At 54.7% G+C, this 21,463-nt stretch overlaps 18 non-coding genes and 1 pseudogene across 18 annotated transcripts; all 19 read left to right on the top strand.

The window, feature by feature from the left end:
• Positions 1-409: 409 nt before the first annotated feature.
• LOC136958222 (U5 spliceosomal RNA) lies at positions 410-527 on the top strand. Its single transcript, XR_010878492.1, has one exon. It is a non-coding gene; the product is annotated as a U5 spliceosomal RNA (small nuclear RNA).
• Positions 528-1,063: 536 nt separating this feature from the next.
• Positions 1,064-1,254, top strand: LOC136958428 (U2 spliceosomal RNA). Its single transcript, XR_010878688.1, has one exon. It is a non-coding gene; the product is annotated as a U2 spliceosomal RNA (small nuclear RNA).
• A 772-nt stretch (positions 1,255-2,026) lies between these two features.
• On the top strand, positions 2,027-2,144 carry LOC136958221 (U5 spliceosomal RNA). The gene has a single exon (XR_010878491.1). It is a non-coding gene; the product is annotated as a U5 spliceosomal RNA (small nuclear RNA).
• Positions 2,145-2,680: 536 nt separating this feature from the next.
• Positions 2,681-2,871, top strand: LOC136958416 (U2 spliceosomal RNA). The gene has a single exon (XR_010878677.1). It is a non-coding gene; the product is annotated as a U2 spliceosomal RNA (small nuclear RNA).
• Positions 2,872-3,645: 774 nt separating this feature from the next.
• Positions 3,646-3,763, top strand: LOC136958220 (U5 spliceosomal RNA). The gene has a single exon (XR_010878490.1). It is a non-coding gene; the product is annotated as a U5 spliceosomal RNA (small nuclear RNA).
• Positions 3,764-4,167: 404 nt separating this feature from the next.
• LOC136958077 (U2 spliceosomal RNA) lies at positions 4,168-4,358 on the top strand. Its single transcript, XR_010878362.1, has one exon. It is a non-coding gene; the product is annotated as a U2 spliceosomal RNA (small nuclear RNA).
• A 763-nt stretch (positions 4,359-5,121) lies between these two features.
• Positions 5,122-5,239, top strand: LOC136958219 (U5 spliceosomal RNA). The gene has a single exon (XR_010878489.1). It is a non-coding gene; the product is annotated as a U5 spliceosomal RNA (small nuclear RNA).
• A 580-nt stretch (positions 5,240-5,819) lies between these two features.
• LOC136958302 (U2 spliceosomal RNA) lies at positions 5,820-6,010 on the top strand. The gene has a single exon (XR_010878567.1). It is a non-coding gene; the product is annotated as a U2 spliceosomal RNA (small nuclear RNA).
• Positions 6,011-6,780: 770 nt separating this feature from the next.
• On the top strand, positions 6,781-6,898 carry LOC136958217 (U5 spliceosomal RNA). The gene has a single exon (XR_010878488.1). It is a non-coding gene; the product is annotated as a U5 spliceosomal RNA (small nuclear RNA).
• A 6,788-nt stretch (positions 6,899-13,686) lies between these two features.
• On the top strand, positions 13,687-13,864 carry LOC136958207 (U2 spliceosomal RNA; annotated as a pseudogene).
• A 774-nt stretch (positions 13,865-14,638) lies between these two features.
• LOC136958216 (U5 spliceosomal RNA) lies at positions 14,639-14,756 on the top strand. Its single transcript, XR_010878487.1, has one exon. It is a non-coding gene; the product is annotated as a U5 spliceosomal RNA (small nuclear RNA).
• A 536-nt stretch (positions 14,757-15,292) lies between these two features.
• LOC136958076 (U2 spliceosomal RNA) lies at positions 15,293-15,483 on the top strand. Its single transcript, XR_010878361.1, has one exon. It is a non-coding gene; the product is annotated as a U2 spliceosomal RNA (small nuclear RNA).
• Positions 15,484-16,245: 762 nt separating this feature from the next.
• On the top strand, positions 16,246-16,363 carry LOC136958215 (U5 spliceosomal RNA). The gene has a single exon (XR_010878486.1). It is a non-coding gene; the product is annotated as a U5 spliceosomal RNA (small nuclear RNA).
• Positions 16,364-16,943: 580 nt separating this feature from the next.
• LOC136958185 (U2 spliceosomal RNA) lies at positions 16,944-17,134 on the top strand. Its single transcript, XR_010878463.1, has one exon. It is a non-coding gene; the product is annotated as a U2 spliceosomal RNA (small nuclear RNA).
• A 774-nt stretch (positions 17,135-17,908) lies between these two features.
• Positions 17,909-18,026, top strand: LOC136958214 (U5 spliceosomal RNA). The gene has a single exon (XR_010878485.1). It is a non-coding gene; the product is annotated as a U5 spliceosomal RNA (small nuclear RNA).
• A 536-nt stretch (positions 18,027-18,562) lies between these two features.
• Positions 18,563-18,753, top strand: LOC136958075 (U2 spliceosomal RNA). The gene has a single exon (XR_010878360.1). It is a non-coding gene; the product is annotated as a U2 spliceosomal RNA (small nuclear RNA).
• Positions 18,754-19,509: 756 nt separating this feature from the next.
• On the top strand, positions 19,510-19,627 carry LOC136958212 (U5 spliceosomal RNA). Its single transcript, XR_010878483.1, has one exon. It is a non-coding gene; the product is annotated as a U5 spliceosomal RNA (small nuclear RNA).
• Positions 19,628-20,163: 536 nt separating this feature from the next.
• Positions 20,164-20,354, top strand: LOC136958067 (U2 spliceosomal RNA). The gene has a single exon (XR_010878352.1). It is a non-coding gene; the product is annotated as a U2 spliceosomal RNA (small nuclear RNA).
• A 759-nt stretch (positions 20,355-21,113) lies between these two features.
• Positions 21,114-21,231, top strand: LOC136958211 (U5 spliceosomal RNA). Its single transcript, XR_010878482.1, has one exon. It is a non-coding gene; the product is annotated as a U5 spliceosomal RNA (small nuclear RNA).
• The last annotated feature ends 232 nt before the right edge of the window (positions 21,232-21,463 follow it).

The raw sequence follows: 21,463 nt of genomic DNA, 5'->3' as shown, positions 1-21,463 counted from the left end.
TGAGTGACAGAGAGAGAGAGAGAGAGAGAGAGAGAGAGAGAGAGAGAGAGAGAGAGAGCTGGCTGACATTCAGCGGGGCCGAGGTGAAAAACTGGAAGGCAATCGGAATGAGTTTTTTATCGCCGTGTCAGTCGACACCAACACGGAGTGGACTGGCTGGAAGGCGCATACGATAAACACGTACGGATCTTAATGGAGAAAAAGCCATCAATGAAATGGAGAAAGTGCGGTAAGGAAAGAAAAGCCAAGCGGGCGGGCCGAGCCCCTCTGCGGCCCGTGGCGTTTCCGCGCCTTTTTTTTCCCGAGAAGGATGCGGTTCGCCCCGGTTCTCCCCGGTTCGCCCCCGCGGACGGGTGAGTCAGGGCCAACGGAGGGGTTGGGGGTAGGCCGTTTGGGTCGTTTCAAATCGACGCTCTGGTTCCCCTTCAGCACGCACAAGCCTTTCGCCTTTTACTAAAGACTTCCGTGGAGGGGAGCGCCGACGAGTGGAACGTGGTATTTTTGGGAGGCTTTGCCCGAGGGAGGGCAGAGCCTGATGGACTTGTGACAAAAGCAGGGTGAGGTTGGCTTTGGGGTTAGGTGCGTGCCTGCGGGTAAGGCAGGTTTTGTCTTTGCTTCTTCTGTAGCTGTTTCAATTCTGTTGCCTTTTCCTCGGCTTTCCGCTTCCGTCCCTGCTTGTCCTGCGGCTTTTGGCCTCGGCTTTCCGCTTCCGTCCCTGCTTGTCCTGCGGCTTTTGGCCTCGGCTTTCCGCTTCCGTCCCTGCTTGTCCTGCGGCTTTTGGCCTCGGCTTTCCGCTTCCGTCCCTGCTTGTCCTGCGGCTTTTGGCCTCGGCTTTCCGCTTCCGTCCCTGCTTGTCCTGCGGCTTTTGGCCTCGGCTTTCCGCTTCCGTCCCTGCTTGTCCTGCGGCTTTTGGCCTCGGCTTTCCGCTTCCGTCCCTGCTTGTCCTGCGGCTTTTGGCCTCGGCTTTCCGCTTCCGTGGTTTCGGCCGTTCTCGGTGTGGTGACCGAGCGGCCCAGGTGGTGCACGGAGGGTCCGCGCGCCGGGGGCGTCCGATAATGCGGTCATCGCTTCTCGGCCTTTTGGCTAAGATCAAGTGTAGTATCTGTTCTTATCAGTTTAATATCTGATATGTCCTCCATGCGAGGACAACATATTAAACGGATTTTTGCAACAGGGAGTCGGAACAGGGGCTCGCTCCGTCCGCTCCGCGCATCGCCCCGGTATTGCAGCGTCTCCGGGAAGGGTGCAATCTTTCTAAGCGTGTCAAAGAGAAAAGCTAGTGAGGGAGGGAGGGAGGGAGGGAAGGAAGGAAGGAGGGAGGGAAGGAGGGAATGTCTGAATGAGTGAGGTTTGGGGGAGAGGGGTTTAGGTTAGGGCTAGGGTTTTTGGGGTGAGGGTCAAAAAACCCTCAAAAGGGGGGGGGGGGGGGCCCCAACAAAGCGGAACAAGCGATCCCTACCAAAAAAACGGGGTGAAAAGGGGGTGTGGGCGGAGCCCTGTCGGCCGGTGGCGTTTTCCCGCCCTTTTAGATAAAAAAAAAAAAAAACAAAAAAAAACAAAAAAAAAGTGAGTGACTGAGTGAGTGAGTGACTGAGTGAGTGACTGAGTGAGTGAGTGACAGAGAGAGAGAGAGAGAGAGAGAGAGAGAGAGAGAGAGAGAGAGAGAGAGAGAGAGCTGGCTGACATTCAGCGGGGCCGAGGTGAAAAACTGGAAGGCAATCGGAATGAGTTTTTTATCGCCGTGTCAGTCGACACCAACACGGAGTGGACTGGCTGGAAGGCGCATACGATAAACACGTACGGATCTTAATGGAGAAAAAGCCATCAATGAAATGGAGAAAGTGCGGTAAGGAAAGAAAAGCCAAGCGGGCGGGCCGAGCCCCTCTGCGGCCCGTGGCGTTTCCGCGCCTTTTTTTTCCCGAGAAGGATGCGGTTCGCCCCGGTTCTCCCCGGTTCGCCCCCGCGGACGGGTGAGTCAGGGCCAACGGAGGGGTTGGGGGTAGGCCGTTTGGGTCGTTTCAAATCGACGCTCTGGTTCCCCTTCAGCACGCACAAGCCTTTCGCCTTTTACTAAAGACTTCCGTGGAGGGGAGCGCCGACGAGTGGAACGTGGTATTTTTGGGAGGCTTTGCCCGAGGGAGGGCAGAGCCTGATGGACTTGTGACAAAAGCAGGGTGAAGTTGGCTTTGGGGTTAGGTGCGTGCCTGCGGGTAAGGCAGGTTTTGTCTTTGCTTCTTCTGTAGCTGTTTCAATTCTGTTGCCTTTTCCTCGGCTTTCCGCTTCCGTCCCTGCTTGTCCTGCGGCTTTTGGCCTCGGCTTTCCGCTTCCGTCCCTGCTTGTCCTGCGGCTTTTGGCCTCGGCTTTCCGCTTCCGTCCCTGCTTGTCCTGCGGCTTTTGGCCTCGGCTTTCCGCTTCCGTCCCTGCTTGTCCTGCGGCTTTTGGCCTCGGCTTTCCGCTTCCGTCCCTGCTTGTCCTGCGGCTTTTGGCCTCGGCTTTCCGCTTCCGTCCCTGCTTGTCCTGCGGCTTTTGGCCTCGGCTTTCCGCTTCCGTCCCTGCTTGTCCTGCGGCTTTTGGCCTCGGCTTTCCGCTTCCGTGGTTTCGGCCGTTCTCGGTGTGGTGACCGAGCGGCCCAGGTGGTGCACGGAGGGTCCGCGCGCCGGGGGCGTCCGATAATGCGGTCATCGCTTCTCGGCCTTTTGGCTAAGATCAAGTGTAGTATCTGTTCTTATCAGTTTAATATCTGATATGTCCTCCATGCGAGGACAACATATTAAACGGATTTTTGCAACAGGGAGTCGGAACAGGGGCTCGCTCCGTCCGCTCCGCGCATCGCCCCGGTATTGCAGCGTCTCCGGGAAGGGTGCAATCTTTCTAAGCGTGTCAAAGAGAAAAGCTAGTGAGGGAGGGAGGGAGGGAGGGAAGGAAGGAAGGAGGGAGGGAAGGAGGGAATGTCTGAATGAGTGAGGTTTGGGGGAGAGGGGTTTAGGTTAGGGCTAGGGTTTTTGGGGTGAGGGTCAAAAAACCCTCAAAAGGGGGGGGGGGGGGGCCCCAACAAAGCGGAACAAGCGATCCCTACCAAAAAAACGGGGTGAAAAGGGGGTGTGGGCGGAGCCCTGTCGGCCGGTGGCGTTTTCCCGCCCTTTTAGATAAAAAAACAAAAAAACAAAAAAAAACAAAAAAAAAGTGAGTGACTGAGTGAGTGAGTGACTGAGTGAGTGACTGAGTGAGTGAGTGACAGAGAGAGAGAGAGAGAGAGAGAGAGAGAGAGAGAGAGAGAGAGAGAGAGAGAGAGAGCTGGCTGACATTCAGCGGGGCCGAGGTGAAAAACTGGAAGGCAATCGGAATGAGTTTTTTATCGCCGTGTCAGTCGACACCAACACGGAGTGGACTGGCTGGAAGGCGCATACGATAAACACGTACGGATCTTAATGGAGAAAAAGCCATCAATGAAATGGAGAAAGTGCGGTAAGGAAAGAAAAGCCAAGCGGGCGGGCCGAGCCCCTCTGCGGCCCGTGGCGTTTCCGCGCCTTTTTTTTCCCGAGAAGGATGCGGTTCGCCCCGGTTCTCCCCGGTTCGCCCCCGCGGACGGGTGAGTCAGGGCCAACGGAGGGGTTGGGGGTAGGCCGTTTGGGTCGTTTCAAATCGACGCTCTGGTTCCCCTTCAGCACGCACAAGCCTTTCGCCTTTTACTAAAGACTTCCGTGGAGGGGAGCGCCGACGAGTGGAACGTGGTATTTTTGGGAGGCTTTGCCCGAGGGAGGGCAGAGCCTGATGGACTTGTGACAAAAGCAGGGTGAGGTTGGCTTTGGGGTTAGGTGCGTGCCTGCGGGTAAGGCAGGTTTTGTCTTTGCTTCTTCTGTAGCTGTTTCAATTCTGTTGCCTTTTCCTCGGCTTTCCGCTTCCGTCCCTGCTTGTCCTGCGGCTTTTGGCCTCGGCTTTCCGCTTCCGTCCCTGCTTGTCCTGCGGCTTTTGGCCTCGGCTTTCCGCTTCCGTCCCTGCTTGTCCTGCGGCTTTTGGCCTCGGCTTTCCGCTTCCGTCCCTGCTTGTCCTGCGGCTTTTGGCCTCGGCTTTCCGCTTCCGTGGTTTCGGCCGTTCTCGGTGTGGTGACCGAGCGGCCCAGGTGGTGCACGGAGGGTCCGCGCGCCGGGGGCGTCCGATAATGCGGTCATCGCTTCTCGGCCTTTTGGCTCAGATCAAGTGTAGTATCTGTTCTTATCAGTTTAATATCTGATATGTCCTCCATGCGAGGACAACATATTAAACGGATTTTTGCAACAGGGAGTCGGAACAGGGGCTCGCTCCGTCCGCTCCGCGCATCGCCCCGGTATTGCAGCGTCTCCGGGAAGGGTGCAATCTTTCTAAGCGTGTCAAAGAGAAAAGCTAGTGAGGGAGGGAGGGAGGGAGGGAAGGAAGGAAGGAGGGAGGGAAGGAGGGAATGTCTGAATGAGTGAGGTTTGGGGGAGAGGGGTTTAGGTTAGGGCTAGGGTTTTTGGGGTGAGGGTCAAAAAACCCTCAAAAGGGGGGGGGGGGGGCCCCAACAAAGCGGAACAAGCGATCCCTACCAAAAAAACGGGGTGAAAAGGGGGTGTGGGCGGAGCCCTGTCGGCCGGTGGCGTTTTCCCGCCCTTTTAGATAAAAAAAAAAAAAAACAAAAAAAAACAAAAAAAAAGTGAGTGACTGAGTGAGTGAGTGACTGAGTGAGTGACTGAGTGAGTGAGTGACAGAGAGAGAGAGAGAGAGAGAGAGAGAGAGAGAGAGAGAGAGAGAGAGCTGGCTGACATTCAGCGGGGCCGAGGTGAAAAACTGGAAGGCAATCGGAATGAGTTTTTTATCGCCGTGTCAGTCGACACCAACACGGAGTGGACTGGCTGGAAGGCGCATACGATAAACACGTACGGATCTTAATGGAGAAAAAGCCATCAATGAAATGGAGAAAGTGCGGTAAGGAAAGAAAAGCCAAGCGGGCGGGCCGAGCCCCTCTGCGGCCCGTGGCGTTTCCGCGCCTTTTTTTTCCCGAGAAGGATGCGGTTCGCCCCGGTTCTCCCCGGTTCGCCCCCGCGGACGGGTGAGTCAGGGCCAACGGAGGGGTTGGGGGTAGGCCGTTTGGGTCGTTTCAAATCGACGCTCTGGTTCCCCTTCAGCACGCACAAGCCTTTCGCCTTTTACTAAAGACTTCCGTGGAGGGGAGCGCCGACGAGTGGAACGTGGTATTTTTGGGAGGCTTTGCCCGAGGGAGGGCAGAGCCTGATGGACTTGTGACAAAAGCAGGGTGAGGTTGGCTTTGGGGTTAGGTGCGTGCCTGCGGGTAAGGCAGGTTTTGTCTTTGCTTCTTCTGTAGCTGTTTCAATTCTGTTGCCTTTTCCTCGGCTTTCCGCTTCCGTCCCTGCTTGTCCTGCGGCTTTTGGCCTCGGCTTTCCGCTTCCGTCCCTGCTTGTCCTGCGGCTTTTGGCCTCGGCTTTCCGCTTCCGTCCCTGCTTGTCCTGCGGCTTTTGGCCTCGGCTTTCCGCTTCCGTCCCTGCTTGTCCTGCGGCTTTTGGCCTCGGCTTTCCGCTTCCGTCCCTGCTTGTCCTGCGGCTTTTGGCCTCGGCTTTCCGCTTCCGTCCCTGCTTGTCCTGCGGCTTTTGGCCTCGGCTTTCCGCTTCCGTCCCTGCTTGTCCTGCGGCTTTTGGCCTCGGCTTTCCGCTTCCGTCCCTGCTTGTCCTGCGGCTTTTGGCCTCGGCTTTCCGCTTCCGTGGTTTCGGCCGTTCTCGGTGTGGTGACCGAGCGGCCCAGGTGGTGCACGGAGGGTCCGCGCGCCGGGGGCGTCCGATAATGCGGTCATCGCTTCTCGGCCTTTTGGCTAAGATCAAGTGTAGTATCTGTTCTTATCAGTTTAATATCTGATATGTCCTCCATGCGAGGACAACATATTAAACGGATTTTTGCAACAGGGAGTCGGAACAGGGGCTCGCTCCGTCCGCTCCGCGCATCGCCCCGGTATTGCAGCGTCTCCGGGAAGGGTGCAATCTTTCTAAGCGTGTCAAAGAGAAAAGCTAGTGAGGGAGGGAGGGAGGGAGGGAAGGAAGGAAGGAGGGAGGGAAGGAGGGAATGTCTGAATGAGTGAGGTTTGGGGGAGAGGGGTTTAGGTTAGGGCTAGGGTTTTTGGGGTGAGGGTCAAAAAACCCTCAAAAGGGGGGGGGGGGGGGCCCCAACAAAGCGGAACAAGCGATCCCTACCAAAAAAACGGGGTGAAAAGGGGGTGTGGGCGGAGCCCTGTCGGCCGGTGGCGTTTTCCCGCCCTTTTAGATAAAAAAAAAAAAAAACAAAAAAAAACAAAAAAAAAGTGAGTGACTGAGTGAGTGAGTGACTGAGTGAGTGACTGAGTGAGTGAGTGACAGAGAGAGAGAGAGAGAGAGAGAGAGAGAGAGAGAGAGAGAGAGAGAGAGAGAGAGCTGGCTGACATTCAGCGGGGCCGAGGTGAAAAACTGGAAGGCAATCGGAATGAGTTTTTTATCGCCGTGTCAGTCGACACCAACACGGAGTGGACTGGCTGGAAGGCGCATACGATAAACACGTACGGATCTTAATGGAGAAAAAGCCATCAATGAAATGGAGAAAGTGCGGTAAGGAAAGAAAAGCCAAGCGGGCGGGCCGAGCCCCTGCGGCCCGTGGCGTTTCCGCGCCTTTTTTTTCCCGAGAAGGATGCGGTTCGCCCCGGTTCTCCCCGGTTCGCCCCCGCGGACGGGTGAGTCAGGGCCAACGGAGGGGTTGGGGGTAGGCCGTTTGGGTCGTTTCAAATCGACGCTCTGGTTCCCCTTCAGCACGCACAAGCCTTTCGCCTTTTACTAAAGACTTCCGTGGAGGGGAGCGCCGACGAGTGGAACGTGGTATTTTTGGGAGGCTTTGCCCGAGGGAGGGCAGAGCCTGATGGACTTGTGACAAAAGCAGGGTGAAGTTGGCTTTGGGGTTAGGTGCGTGCCTGCGGGTAAGGCAGGTTTTGTCTTTGCTTCTTCTGTAGCTGTTTCAATTCTGTTGCCTTTTCCTCGGCTTTCCGCTTCCGTCCCTGCTTGTCCTGCGGCTTTTGGCCTCGGCTTTCCGCTTCCGTCCCTGCTTGTCCTGCGGCTTTTGGCCTCGGCTTTCCGCTTCCGTCCCTGCTTGTCCTGCGGCTTTTGGCCTCGGCTTTCCGCTTCCGTCCCTGCTTGTCCTGCGGCTTTTGGCCTCGGCTTTCCGCTTCCGTCCCTGCTTGTCCTGCGGCTTTTGGCCTCGGCTTTCCGCTTCCGTCCCTGCTTGTCCTGCGGCTTTTGGCCTCGGCTTTCCGCTTCCGTCCCTGCTTGTCCTGCGGCTTTTGGCCTCGGCTTTCCGCTTCCGTGGTTTCGGCCGTTCTCGGTGTGGTGACCGAGCGGCCCAGGTGGTGCACGGAGGGTCCGCGCGCCGGGGGCGTCCGATAATGCGGTCATCGCTTCTCGGCCTTTTGGTTGAGATCAAGAGCAGTATCGAGCCTTATCGATACTAATCGAAATCTCACCTTGGGCCGTGGGCGATCGACCGGCCGGTGGGCGTTACCCTTTTCAGTTGGTGTTTGTCCTTATCATTTTGAATTTGATTTGTCTTGATACTGTGTTTGATTTCTGTCTCTGTCCTTGTTCCCAGGTCCACAGACGGTTGCCGGAGCCAGTGCTGGAGGAGGAGTCACTCACCGGAAATTTCCATTCTTCCACTGGCCTAGCCCAGTGCTAGGCCAGGTGAGTGCCTCCAAGGCCAGTACTTTTCCGGTCCCCCTGTGGGCCTTGTCTTGTGTTGTGTAGTTTAGCCTGTTTTTTTGTTTATCTTCTTGTTTGTTTTGTGTGTCCTATTTGTTTAAATATTGTTAGGTGTTTCCTTTCTGTCTTGTTTTAGTAGTTTGTCCATAGCTTGTTTGTCCATAGTCTTTTTGTGAGTTTTAGTGTTTGTTTGGTGTAGCCTAGCCACCAATCCTTGATTGGTGGCAGGTGTGTCTTGTTAGTGTGAGTGTTTGTCTCAGTAGTTTTCCGTTTGGTGTATTCTTTTATTCTTGTCTTGTGTTTTTGTGTATTGTCTAAGTGTATTTGTGGTTAATTTCTTTTGGCCGGTCTTTTCAGTTGCTTTTACTTTGTTGATTTGGTTTTTGGTGGGGTGTTTGTGTAGTCCAGTTCAGTGTTTGTTACCCTCCATTGTATTGTTAGTGTCCCCCCCCCCCCCCTCCCCCCCTCTATCCCCTCCCCTATCCCCCCCCCCCCCCCCCCACACCAGTGTTTGTCTCCCCCCTACCCTCTTGTGTTGGTGTTCCCTCCCCCCCCCCTCCTGTTCCCTCTTGCTGTGTCACCCCCCCCCCCCACGTGTCTGATTGTTTTTTGTTCAGTGTTGTTCGTGCCTCCAAAATGTCGGCCGCTCGTGCTGGCATGAGGAGGCACAACAGTGTCCGTTTTTTGTTCAAGGTGGTGGGTGGAGTGAAGGTGGAGATGTCCAGGTTGGACTTCTCAAGAAAGGTGCTGCAGAAGCTGCTCAGGTTCTCGCCGGCCGAGCTGAACTGCATCGTGGCCTTGCCTGCTGGGCAGGGCTTCGATGTCAGCTTCAGCACGGCCATGGTACTGAAAGAATTCTGGACACGTTTCGAGGTGAGCAAAGATCAAGTTACCCAAACGTTCTGCGTGGAAAAACTGACTGACAACACCTTGAAAGTGGTGATTGTCAGGATGTTTAATGAAACTGTGAACCCCGAGGATATCTGTGTCTGGTTGAAAAGGTACTGCACAGTTAAAGGGGTTCCAGTTAGAGTGAAGGATCTGGATGGCATATGGAATGGAGCTTGGAGAGTGCCCATCCAGCAGGTTCCAGATCCGACAGGTTTTGAAGGACTGAGGCAGTTACCCTCAATCATAGTGTTGGGGGAGAACAGGGGCTTCGTGCACTACATGGGACAGCCAAAGCTATGCAGAAAGTGCATGAAGCATGGGCACCTCGCGGAGGCGTGCCAGGAGGTGGTTTGCGGAAAATGTCGGGAGATCGGGCACGTCTTCGCGGAGTGCCCAAATGGGAGAGCTTGCAACTTGTGTGGCGAGCTCTCCCACCTGTTCAGAGACTGTCCTCAGTCCTTCGCCAACAAGCTCCGGGCGGCCAGGGCGCCCGTGGAGCCGATGGGACCAGCCACAGAGGAGAGAGTGGTGGTGGAGGTGGTGGAAGGGGAAAAGGAAGTGGACGAGGAAAGGGCGGAAAAGGAGGTGCAGGAGGAAGTGGCAAAGAGAACGGTCCCTGTTTTAAATATTTTAGACCAGGAGGCCGAGCACGGGAGGCGGGAGGAGCGCGTAGAGGAGGAAGAGAGCCCAGGAGAGGCCGACAAGGTCACCTCCTCCTCCTCCGACTCCCGTGACTCGGCCGAAAGTGAGGTTTTAATGCAGTGTGGCCAACTCCCGGCGGGGGAAAAACATAAAGATCTGTCCGCTGACATCGATCACGCCGGGAAGAGGGGGAGGCCCGAAGTGAGCTCTGAAGAGTCAGATTCCTCTTCCAGGGTATTTCCTTCCAGCTCTCCGAACCAACTGTCCTTTTTAACTGTGAACCTGGTCACATCGTCCCCTAAGGAGAGCTCGGGCCTCCCCCAACGAAAGAAAAAGAAGGCCAAGAGTGAGCAGAATAGTGTGGAGGTCACCTAGATCTGTTTTTAGTGCTTGTTTTATTTGCTGATTATTGTCTCTCTGTTTTATTGGTTTTATTTGATCACCTTTTTAGACCCAACCCCCCTCCCTGTTTTTAGTAATGCACACGTCCCTTTTAACCCCCTTCACCCTTTTTATGGCGCTCACTTTTACCACTCTTAATGTAAGATCGATTAAGTCGAGTTTTAGAGCCCAGTCCATTTTAACCTTTTTAAGCACTGTTCAGACAGACATTGTTTTAATTCAGGAGTGTGGACTGCCTTTTAAAACTTTTTACCAACAGTGGGAAAATAAGTGGAGCCAAGGACCCTCGGTGTGGAGTGGGTCAAACAATAATAAGAATGACGGAGTGGCGGTTTTAATAAAAAATGCACACATCTTGGTGAAGGGGAGCACGGTTTTACATAACGGACGCATGCTTTTACTACATTTGAACTTTTTAGGGAAGGATTTTAAATTGATAAATGTGTATGGTTTTAGCGGGAAAAATGAGAGGTGTGACCTTTTAGAAGATCTGCAGTCCCACCTGCTAGGGAGGGATCCCCTGGTGGTAGGAGGGGATTTTAACTGTGTTTTATCAAGAAGAGATAGGAGAGGAGCTGGGGAACTTTTTAAAGTAGACAGATCGTCGGTTTTATTACACGGACTTTGTAGGGATTTTAAACTAGTTGACTGTTTTAGATCCCTGCATCCTAGAGAGGAGGGCTTCACCTGGTTCAGTGGTGATGGCACCAAAGCCTCTCGCATCGACTACTTACTGACCCGGGACGCCCCCCCAACCGATGCTAGATTAACCCCGGTATTCTTTTCGGACCACTGTATGCTCACGTGCACCCTTTCACTGACCTCAGGTGTGACGGTAGGGAAGGGTCTGTGGAAACTGAACTGCTCCCTGTTGGAGGACGAGGGAATAACAAGGTCGTACAGGGAGCGGTTCAGGGACTGGCAGACCCTTCAGGACATGTTCGAAACACGAGCACAGTGGTGGGAGATGGTAAAACACAGGACACAGACTTTTTTTAAGCAAAAAGGGAGGGAAAAAAGAAGGAAAGCAGAGAGACGCATGGTGGGACTGCAGAAAAGGCTAGAGAGGTATTTTAAACTTACACAGGAAGGGCTGGATTTTAACGATGAAATAAGAGAGGTGAAAAAAGAAATGGTTTTAATGGCGGAAGAGGTGAGCAGAGGAGTGATTTTAAGAAGCAAAGAGAGAGACCTGGAGGAAGGAGAAAAATGTACCAGGTACTTTTTTAAGAAAATAATCAGCAGGAGCAATGTTTTAACGAGTATCAAAGATAAAAATGGGATTTTAAAAACTGACACACAACAGATTACGAAGGTGGTGGAGGAATTTTATGATGAGTTGTTTGAAAAGAAAGAAGTTTTTAATCACGTCATGGACGAGGTTTTAAGCTTTTTAGACAAAACAGTTGTAAACACCGTGCTTTTATCCCAGGATTTTACCCTTTTAGAAATGGACAAAAACATCAGATGTTTTAAAAAAGGGAAATCCCCAGGCGAGGACGGGCTCCCCCTGGAATTTTATCTGACCTTTTGGGATATTTTAAGACACGACCTGTTGACTGTTTTTAAGGACTTTGAACGACTCGACCGACTACCTGACAGTTTTAGGATGGGCATTGTATCCCTTTTATTCAAGAAAAACGACAAAGCGGACCTAAAGAACTGGCGACCTATCACTCTTTTAAACGTTGACTGTAAACTTTTTAGCAAGATTTTAACCTCTCGTATGTCTTGTGTTTTAGGGGACTTGATCCACCCGGATCAAGCCTGCGCCATCCCGGGAAGGAGGATCACGGACAGCCTGGTACTGATCAGAGACGCCATCTGTTTTGCGAGAGACAGAAACATTCGGCTAGTAGTCCTAAATTTAGATTTTGAGAAAGCCTTTGATCGGGTCTCGCACCAGTACCTTTTCAAGGTACTGCAAAAAGCGGGTTTTCCGGGGAGATTCCTAGCTTGGGTGGGACTGCTGTATGGGGACATTACCAGCAAAATCCTTGTTAACGGGTTCTTATCCAAAGCAGTGGAAGTTAACTGCGGCGTCCGTCAGGGGTGTCCCTTATCCCCCTTACTCTATGTCTGCTGTATAGAGCCGCTGGCGCAGATCTTGAGAAGGGACCAACTCATTTGTGGGTTGGGGATCCCGGGGACTGGGGGACTGACTGCCAAGTGCATTTTATACATGGACGACATCAACATTTTATGCACTGACCTTTTATCCGTAGACAGGACCCTGGACCGGACTGACTGGTTTGGCCTCGCTTCGGGTGCCAAGCTTAACAGGGACAAGACAGAGGGGAGACTTTTCGGACCGTGGGGTGGGACAGACATGACTAGGCTTCCCATGACGACGACCCAGACCGACCTCCGCATCCTCGGGGTACAGTTCGACCGGGAGGGGGGAGGGAGCGGAAACTGGGAGGGCTTACTGACAAAAACCCGACAGAGACTGACGTTCTGGGGACTCAGACGACTGACATTTGAAGGCAAGGTTTTAATCATCAAAGCAGTGATTTTACCCTTGTTCTTATTGATCGGTTCTGTTTTTATCCCCCCCAAACCCATTCTTTTAGTCCTCGACAGGATGGTGTTTTATTTCATCTGGGGGTCCAAGTGGGAGCGCCTGAAAAGAGATGTAGTGAAGAGAGCCCCACGAAACGGAGGGAAGGGACTCCCGGATTTTAAAGTGTTCTTTGGTAGCCGGTACACCGCACTCCACCTGGCACTGGCGACGACCCCATCCGGAAACCACAAGACCGCGGCCCTGACCAGATTCTGGATGGGGTCCTACCTCAGGCACCTGCAGTGGATCCCGAAAGACCTGAGGACGCCAGTGTCTTTTAACCTCCCCCCGGCCTACCTTTTTATTAAGACGTTTTTAAAGACACACATTTTAGAGAAAGAACCACTCACCGTTTTAACCAAACACCGCTCTGTTCTCTCTCTTGTGCAGGAACGGGAGGAAGTGACCCGAGTGCGCCGACTCGCCCTGGGTGAGTCGGCCACGGTCTGGCGGAACGTGAGCCACCCTGCCCTGCTGAACAAGCACCGAGACCTCTCCTGGATGGTGGCCCATGAGATCCTCCCGGTCAGAGCCGTCATGCACTCCCGGAGGCTGGCGACGACATCCAGGTGCCCGCGGCCGACTTGTGGCGGAGAGGAGACCGTGAGGCACCTGCTCTGGGAGTGCAGTGCCGCCCGGGACCTGTGGATCCTGGCGGGGCCCCTGATAACCCCGTGCCTGCCGGCAGGGGAGGTCCTAAACGCACAGCTGGTGCTCTACGGGGTGAGCCAGAGGACCATGACATCTGGACAATTCCGCCAACTCTGGCTCACCCTGACATGCTTCAAAGAAGCCCTCTGGACCTCCAGGAACCTGCTGGCGGGGAAGCGCGTGGAGATGTCCACCCAGGCAGCGGCGGAACTGGCTGCAGAGACCCTCGGGTGGTACATCCCACGCGCCATACGGAAGGGGCCCCCCTCCACGTGAAGTGGTCCGGGCGGCAGCGGCCTGGCTGCGCCGGAATGGCTGCCCAGGTCGAGGATCTCCGCTGGGCCCCGGAGGGGGAGGACTCGGTGGCTTGTTCAGCGGGGCAGGTAGAGGCAAGCCAGACAAGCTCATCCCGGTCCTGCACAATTGAGGAACAGAACCTTTAAATGCACTCACACACACACACTCACATAGCCACACAAGACACATAGCCACATACGCACACACACACACATAGTCACACACACACGTCACATTTTTAAAGACACATTGTAAAACATTCCTTTAAAGATGTCTTAACCAAGTGTACATTCTTTTATGGCTTTTTAACACTGCTGTATTTATTCATGATCACCTTGTTGTTTTAGCGGGCACTTTTTAACTACGATTTCGATTCAGTGCTTTTAAAGTAATTACACCAGTGTTTTAGCGCCCCCTATGCCCTGTAATTAATGTACCTTTTAAGAAAAGAAAAGACATGTAAAACGAATTGTTTTTATGAACTGTCAACGGTGAGAACCAATAAATTTTTCTCAAAAGAAAAAAATCTGTTCTTATCAGTTTAATATCTGATATGTCCTCCATGCGAGGACAACATATTAAACGGATTTTTGCAACAGGGAGTCGGAACAGGGGCTCGCTCCGTCCGCTCCGCGCATCGCCCCGGTATTGCAGCGTCTCCGGGAAGGGTGCAATCTTTCTAAGCGTGTCAAAGAGAAAAGCTAGTGAGGGAGGGAGGGAGGGAGGGAAGGAAGGAAGGAGGGAGGGAAGGAGGGAATGTCTGAATGAGTGAGGTTTGGGGGAGAGGGGTTTAGGTTAGGGCTAGGGTTTTTGGGGTGAGGGTCAAAAAACCCTCAAAAGGGGGGGGGGGGGGGCCCCAACAAAGCGGAACAAGCGATCCCTACCAAAAAAACGGGGTGAAAAGGGGGTGTGGGCGGAGCCCTGTCGGCCGGTGGCGTTTTCCCGCCCTTTTAGATAAAAAAAAAAAAAAACAAAAAAAAACAAAAAAAAAGTGAGTGACTGAGTGAGTGAGTGACTGAGTGAGTGACTGAGTGAGTGAGTGACAGAGAGAGAGAGAGAGAGAGAGAGAGAGAGAGAGAGAGAGAGAGAGAGAGAGAGAGAGCTGGCTGACATTCAGCGGGGCCGAGGTGAAAAACTGGAAGGCAATCGGAATGAGTTTTTTATCGCCGTGTCAGTCGACACCAACACGGAGTGGACTGGCTGGAAGGCGCATACGATAAACACGTACGGATCTTAATGGAGAAAAAGCCATCAATGAAATGGAGAAAGTGCGGTAAGGAAAGAAAAGCCAAGCGGGCGGGCCGAGCCCCTCTGCGGCCCGTGGCGTTTCCGCGCCTTTTTTTTCCCGAGAAGGATGCGGTTCGCCCCGGTTCTCCCCGGTTCGCCCCCGCGGACGGGTGAGTCAGGGCCAACGGAGGGGTTGGGGGTAGGCCGTTTGGGTCGTTTCAAATCGACGCTCTGGTTCCCCTTCAGCACGCACAAGCCTTTCGCCTTTTACTAAAGACTTCCGTGGAGGGGAGCGCCGACGAGTGGAACGTGGTATTTTTGGGAGGCTTTGCCCGAGGGAGGGCAGAGCCTGATGGACTTGTGACAAAAGCAGGGTGAGGTTGGCTTTGGGGTTAGGTGCGTGCCTGCGGGTAAGGCAGGTTTTGTCTTTGCTTCTTCTGTAGCTGTTTCAATTCTGTTGCCTTTTCCTCGGCTTTCCGCTTCCGTCCCTGCTTGTCCTGCGGCTTTTGGCCTCGGCTTTCCGCTTCCGTCCCTGCTTGTCCTGCGGCTTTTGGCCTCGGCTTTCCGCTTCCGTCCCTGCTTGTCCTGCGGCTTTTGGCCTCGGCTTTCCGCTTCCGTCCCTGCTTGTCCTGCGGCTTTTGGCCTCGGCTTTCCGCTTCCGTCCCTGCTTGTCCTGCGGCTTTTGGCCTCGGCTTTCCGCTTCCGTCCCTGCTTGTCCTGCGGCTTTTGGCCTCGGCTTTCCGCTTCCGTCCCTGCTTGTCCTGCGGCTTTTGGCCTCGGCTTTCCGCTTCCGTGGTTTCGGCCGTTCTCGGTGTGGTGACCGAGCGGCCCAGGTGGTGCACGGAGGGTCCGCGCGCCGGGGGCGTCCGATAATGCGGTCATCGCTTCTCGGCCTTTTGGCTCAGATCAAGTGTAGTATCTGTTCTTATCAGTTTAATATCTGATATGTCCTCCATGCGAGGACAACATATTAAACGGATTTTTGCAACAGGGAGTCGGAACAGGGGCTCGCTCCGTCCGCTCCGCGCATCGCCCCGGTATTGCAGCGTCTCCGGGAAGGGTGCAATCTTTCTAAGCGTGTCAAAGAGAAAAGCTAGTGAGGGAGGGAGGGAGGGAGGGAAGGAAGGAAGGAGGGAGGGAAGGAGGGAATGTCTGAATGAGTGAGGTTTGGGGGAGAGGGGTTTAGGTTAGGGCTAGGGTTTTTGGGGTGAGGGTCAAAAAACCCTCAAAAGGGGGGGGGGGGGGCCCCAACAAAGCGGAACAAGCGATCCCTACCAAAAAAACGGGGTGAAAAGGGGGTGTGGGCGGAGCCCTGTCGGCCGGTGGCGTTTTCCCGCCCTTTTAGATAAAAAAAAAAAAAAACAAAAAAAACAAAAAAAAAGTGAGTGACTGAGTGAGTGAGTGACTGAGTGAGTGACTGAGTGAGTGAGTGACAGAGAGAGAGAGAGAGAGAGAGAGAGAGAGAGAGAGAGAGAGAGAGAGCTGGCTGACATTCAGCGGGGCCGAGGTGAAAAACTGGAAGGCAATCGGAATGAGTTTTTTATCGCCGTGTCAGTCGACACCAACACGGAGTGGACTGGCTGGAAGGCGCATACGATAAACACGTACGGATCTTAATGGAGAAAAAGCCATCAATGAAATGGAGAAAGTGCGGTAAGGAAAGAAAAGCCAAGCGGGCGGGCCGAGCCCCTCTGCGGCCCGTGGCGTTTCCGCGCCTTTTTTTTCCCGAGAAGGATGCGGTTCGCCCCGGTTCTCCCCGGTTCGCCCCCGCGGACGGGTGAGTCAGGGCCAACGGAGGGGTTGGGGGTAGGCCGTTTGGGTCGTTTCAAATCGACGCTCTGGTTCCCCTTCAGCACGCACAAGCCTTTCGCCTTTTACTAAAGACTTCCGTGGAGGGGAGCGCCGACGAGTGGAACGTGGTATTTTTGGGAGGCTTTGCCCGAGGGAGGGCAGAGCCTGATGGACTTGTGACAAAAGCAGGGTGAGGTTGGCTTTGGGGTTAGGTGCGTGCCTGCGGGTAAGGCAGGTTTTGTCTTTGCTTCTTCTGTAGCTGTTTCAATTCTGTTGCCTTTTCCTCGGCTTTCCGCTTCCGTCCCTGCTTGTCCTGCGGCTTTTGGCCTCGGCTTTCCGCTTCCGTCCCTGCTTGTCCTGCGGCTTTTGGCCTCGGCTTTCCGCTTCCGTCCCTGCTTGTCCTGCGGCTTTTGGCCTCGGCTTTCCGCTTCCGTCCCTGCTTGTCCTGCGGCTTTTGGCCTCGGCTTTCCGCTTCCGTCCCTGCTTGTCCTGCGGCTTTTGGCCTCGGCTTTCCGCTTCCGTCCCTGCTTGTCCTGCGGCTTTTGGCCTCGGCTTTCCGCTTCCGTCCCTGCTTGTCCTGCGGCTTTTGGCCTCGGCTTTCCGCTTCCGTCCCTGCTTGTCCTGCGGCTTTTGGCCTCGGCTTTCCGCTTCCGTGGTTTCGGCCGTTCTCGGTGTGGTGACCGAGCGGCCCAGGTGGTGCACGGAGGGTCCGCGCGCCGGGGGCGTCCGATAATGCGGTCATCGCTTCTCGGCCTTTTGGCTAAGATCAAGTGTAGTATCTGTTCTTATCAGTTTAATATCTGATATGTCCTCCATGCGAGGACAACATATTAAACGGATTTTTGCAACAGGGAGTCGGAACAGGGGCTCGCTCCGTCCGCTCCGCGCATCGCCCCGGTATTGCAGCGTCTCCGGGAAGGGTGCAATCTTTCTAAGCGTGTCAAAGAGAAAAGCTAGTGAGGGAGGGAGGGAGGGAGGGAAGGAAGGAAGGAGGGAGGGAAGGAGGGAATGTCTGAATGAGTGAGGTTTGGGGGAGAGGGGTTTAGGTTAGGGCTAGGGTTTTTGGGGTGAGGGTCAAAAAACCCTCAAAAGGGGGGGGGGGGGGGCCCCAACAAAGCGGAACAAGCGATCCCTACCAAAAAAACGGGGTGAAAAGGGGGTGTGGGCGGAGCCCTGTCGGCCGGTGGCGTTTTCCCGCCCTTTTAGATAAAAAAAAAAAAAAACAAAAAAAAACAAAAAAAAAGTGAGTGACTGAGTGAGTGAGTGACTGAGTGAGTGACTGAGTGAGTGAGTGACAGAGAGAGAGAGAGAGAGAGAGAGAGAGAGAGAGAGAGAGAGAGAGAGAGAGAGAGAGCTGGCTGACATTCAGCGGGGCCGAGGTGAAAAACTGGAAGGCAATCGGAATGAGTTTTTTATCGCCGTGTCAGTCGACACCAACACGGAGTGGACTGGCTGGAAGGCGCATACGATAAACACGTACGGATCTTAATGGAGAAAAAGCCATCAATGAAATGGAGAAAGTGCGGTAAGGAAAGAAAAGCCAAGCGGGCGGGCCGAGCCCCTCTGCGGCCCGTGGCGTTTCCGCGCCTTTTTTTTCCCGAGAAGGATGCGGTTCGCCCCGGTTCTCCCCGGTTCGCCCCCGCGGACGGGTGAGTCAGGGCCAACGGAGGGGTTGGGGGTAGGCCGTTTGGGTCGTTTCAAATCGACGCTCTGGTTCCCCTTCAGCACGCACAAGCCTTTCGCCTTTTACTAAAGACTTCCGTGGAGGGGAGCGCCGACGAGTGGAACGTGGTATTTTTGGGAGGCTTTGCCCGAGGGAGGGCAGAGCCTGATGGACTTGTGACAAAAGCAGGGTGAGGTTGGCTTTGGGGTTAGGTGCGTGCCTGCGGGTAAGGCAGGTTTTGTCTTTGCTTCTTCTGTAGCTGTTTCAATTCTGTTGCCTTTTCCTCGGCTTTCCGCTTCCGTCCCTGCTTGTCCTGCGGCTTTTGGCCTCGGCTTTCCGCTTCCGTCCCTGCTTGTCCTGCGGCTTTTGGCCTCGGCTTTCCGCTTCCGTCCCTGCTTGTCCTGCGGCTTTTGGCCTCGGCTTTCCGCTTCCGTCCCTGCTTGTCCTGCGGCTTTTGGCCTCGGCTTTCCGCTTCCGTCCCTGCTTGTCCTGCGGCTTTTGGCCTCGGCTTTCCGCTTCCGTCCCTGCTTGTCCTGCGGCTTTTGGCCTCGGCTTTCCGCTTCCGTCCCTGCTTGTCCTGCGGCTTTTGGCCTCGGCTTTCCGCTTCCGTGGTTTCGGCCGTTCTCGGTGTGGTGACCGAGCGGCCCAGGTGGTGCACGGAGGGTCCGCGCGCCGGGGGCGTCCGATAATGCGGTCATCGCTTCTCGGCCTTTTGGCTCAGATCAAGTGTAGTATCTGTTCTTATCAGTTTAATATCTGATATGTCCTCCATGCGAGGACAACATATTAAACGGATTTTTGCAACAGGGAGTCGGAACAGGGGCTCGCTCCGTCCGCTCCGCGCATCGCCCCGGTATTGCAGCGTCTCCGGGAAGGGTGCAATCTTTCTAAGCGTGTCAAAGAGAAAAGCTAGTGAGGGAGGGAGGGAGGGAGGGAAGGAAGGAAGGAGGGAGGGAAGGAGGGAATGTCTGAATGAGTGAGGTTTGGGGGAGAGGGGTTTAGGTTAGGGCTAGGGTTTTTGGGGTGAGGGTCAAAAAACCCTCAAAAGGGGGGGGGGGGGGCCCCAACAAAGCGGAACAAGCGATCCCTACCAAAAAAACGGGGTGAAAAGGGGGTGTGGGCGGAGCCCTGTCGGCCGGTGGCGTTTTCCCGCCCTTTTAGATAAAAAAAAACAAAAAAAAAAAAAAAAGTGAGTGACTGAGTGAGTGAGTGACTGAGTGAGTGACTGAGTGAGTGAGTGACAGAGAGAGAGAGAGAGAGAGAGAGAGAGAGAGAGAGAGAGAGAGAGAGAGCTGGCTGACATTCAGCGGGGCCGAGGTGAAAAACTGGAAGGCAATCGGAATGAGTTTTTTATCGCCGTGTCAGTCGACACCAACACGGAGTGGACTGGCTGGAAGGCGCATACGATAAACACGTACGGATCTTAATGGAGAAAAAGCCATCAATGAAATGGAGAAAGTGCGGTAAGGAAAGAAAAGCCAAGCGGGCGGGCCGAGCCCCTCTGCGGCCCGTGGCGTTTCCGCGCCTTTTTTTTCCCGAGAAGGATGCGGTTCGCCCCGGTTCTCCCCGGTTCGCCCCCGCGGACGGGTGAGTCAGGGCCAACGGAGGGGTTGGGGGTAGGCCGTTTGGGTCGTTTCAAATCGACGCTCTGGTTCCCCTTCAGCACGCACAAGCCTTTCGCCTTTTACTAAAGACTTCCGTGGAGGGGAGCGCCGACGAGTGGAACGTGGTATTTTTGGGAGGCTTTGCCCGAGGGAGGGCAGAGCCTGATGGACTTGTGACAAAAGCAGGGTGAGGTTGGCTTTGGGGTTAGGTGCGTGCCTGCGGGTAAGGCAGGTTTTGTCTTTGCTTCTTCTGTAGCTGTTTCAATTCTGTTGCCTTTTCCTCGGCTTTCCGCTTCCGTCCCTGCTTGTCCTGCGGCTTTTGGCCTCGGCTTTCCGCTTCCGTCCCTGCTTGTCCTGCGGCTTTTGGCCTCGGCTTTCCGCTTCCGTCCCTGCTTGTCCTGCGGCTTTTGGCCTCGGCTTTCCGCTTCCGTCCCTGCTTGTCCTGCGGCTTTTGGCCTCGGCTTTCCGCTTCCGTCCCTGCTTGTCCTGCGGCTTTTGGCCTCGGCTTTCCGCTTCCGTCCCTGCTTGTCCTGCGGCTTTTGGCCTCGGCTTTCCGCTTCCGTCCCTGCTTGTCCTGCGGCTTTTGGCCTCGGCTTTCCGCTTCCGTGGTTTCGGCCGTTCTCGGTGTGGTGACCGAGCGGCCCAGGTGGTGCACGGAGGGTCCGCGCGCCGGGGGCGTCCGATAATGCGGTCATCGCTTCTCGGCCTTTTGGCTAAGATCAAGTGTAGTATCTGTTCTTATCAGTTTAATATCTGATATGTCCTCCATGCGAGGACAACATATTAAACGGATTTTTGCAACAGGGAGTCGGAACAGGGGCTCGCTCCGTCCGCTCCGCGCATCGCCCCGGTATTGCAGCGTCTCCGGGAAGGGTGCAATCTTTCTAAGCGTGTCAAAGAGAAAAGCTAGTGAGGGAGGGAGGGAGGGAGGGAAGGAAGGAAGGAGGGAGGGAAGGAGGGAATGTCTGAATGAGTGAGGTTTGGGGGAGAGGGGTTTAGGTTAGGGCTAGGGTTTTTGGGGTGAGGGTCAAAAAACCCTCAAAAGGGGGGGGGGGGGGGCCCCAACAAAGCGGAACAAGCGATCCCTACCAAAAAAACGGGGTGAAAAGGGGGTGTGGGCGGAGCCCTGTCGGCCGGTGGCGTTTTCCCGCCCTTTTAGATAAAAAAAACAAAAAAACAAAAAAACAAAAAAAAAGTGAGTGACTGAGTGAGTGAGTGACTGAGTGAGTGACTGAGTGAGTGAGTGACAGAGAGAGAGAGAGAGAGAGAGAGAGAGAGAGAGAGAGAGAGAGCTGGCTGACATTCAGCGGGGCCGAGGTGAAAAACTGGAAGGCAATCGGAATGAGTTTTTTATCGCCGTGTCAGTCGACACCAACACGGAGTGGACTGGCTGGAAGGCGCATACGATAAACACGTACGGATCTTAATGGAGAAAAAGCCATCAATGAAATGGAGAAAGTGCGGTAAGGAAAGAAAAGCCAAGCGGGCGGGCCGAGCCCCTCTGCGGCCCGTGGCGTTTCCGCGCCTTTTTTTTCCCGAGAAGGATGCGGTTCGCCCCGGTTCTCCCCGGTTCGCCCCCGCGGACGGGTGAGTCAGGGCCAACGGAGGGGTTGGGGGTAGGCCGTTTGGGTCGTTTCAAATCGACGCTCTGGTTCCCCTTCAGCACGCACAAGCCTTTCGCCTTTTACTAAAGACTTCCGTGGAGGGGAGCGCCGACGAGTGGAACGTGGTATTTTTGGGAGGCTTTGCCCGAGGGAGGGCAGAGCCTGATGGACTTGTGACAAAAGCAGGGTGAGGTTGGCTTTGGGGTTAGGTGCGTGCCTGCGGGTAAGGCAGGTTTTGTCTTTGCTTCTTCTGTAGCTGTTTCAATTCTGTTGCCTTTTCCTCGGCTTTCCGCTTCCGTCCCTGCTTGTCCTGCGGCTTTTGGCCTCGGCTTTCCGCTTCCGTCCCTGCTTGTCCTGCGGCTTTTGGCCTCGGCTTTCCGCTTCCGTCC

This window comes from Osmerus mordax, chromosome 15, assembly GCF_038355195.1.
Source record: "Osmerus mordax isolate fOsmMor3 chromosome 15, fOsmMor3.pri, whole genome shotgun sequence".
In the NCBI taxonomy this organism is placed as follows: domain Eukaryota; kingdom Metazoa; phylum Chordata; class Actinopteri; order Osmeriformes; family Osmeridae; genus Osmerus; species Osmerus mordax.
The sequence above is the reverse complement of the archived record's forward strand: the minus strand, read 5'-3'. Positions and strand labels throughout refer to the sequence as shown.